We start from the raw sequence: 1,003 nt of genomic DNA, 5'->3' as shown, positions 1-1,003 counted from the left end.
ACGCACGGTTGAATTTTCCTCCTCAAATACGCACGACCATTTTGCTTGGGTCAGCTACGAAATGGTTCTAGGCAGCAAGTCGAGCATAGTGAACACGAAATGGTGCATTGGGTCTGACACGGGCTATATCTTCTGTAGCAGGCAGGCACGAGATGGGAGACCTCACCTATGACACACACGAAATAGTGAAATTCATATATGAAGCACACGAAATGGACCAACTCAATGCAGGTACACACGAAATGGGCCATTTTGCTCATGGCAGGCACGAATTGGTGTGTCTCTATTGTACTTTCCTTTGTGGGTTGTTGTGTTCATGGTTGCTTTCTTGGGTCTTCTTGGTTATAACTTTTTTCATTTATTAAATTAATTATGTATTACTTTTATTTTTTTTTCTCTATAAAATTGCAAGAAAAAATGACTCATAATTAACCATGCCAAAAATTCTTCCATTTTTATGATAATTATAAGAAAAGTGGTTATAACTTTTTTTAACAATTTGTGATAGTATGAAAGATGTTTATTTATACTAGATTAAGGCACTCAAAGAAAGATTAAGAGTAAATGGAGTATATATTTTTTTTGCATTCATATGGTTTACATACAAAAATTAAGAATGAAGCGATTTTTAAGGTAAAAAAAAAGTATACTTTAGAAGGGATGAAAAGAAAAAAAATAGTCTTACTTATATGATTTAGTACTCACTACGTACTCTATGATATACTGTACTGTACTTTGACTTGCAATTTGAACTCAACTTTTAACAAACATAAATAGAAAATTCATTATATGCATACATTATAAATAAAAAATTTAATTTATTATTAAATAATAATTTATTAAATAATAATAAAAAGTATACTTTGAAAAGAAAAAAAATAGTCTTACTTATATGATTTAGTACTCACTACGTACTCTATGATATACTGTACTGTACTTTGACTTGCAATTTGAACTCAACTTTTAACAAACATAAATAGAAAATTCATTATATTCATTATAT

Source organism: Arachis ipaensis, chromosome B08 (assembly GCF_000816755.2).
Source record: "Arachis ipaensis cultivar K30076 chromosome B08, Araip1.1, whole genome shotgun sequence".
NCBI lineage: Eukaryota > Viridiplantae > Streptophyta > Magnoliopsida > Fabales > Fabaceae > Arachis > Arachis ipaensis.
This window is presented reverse-complemented; position numbering follows the sequence as displayed.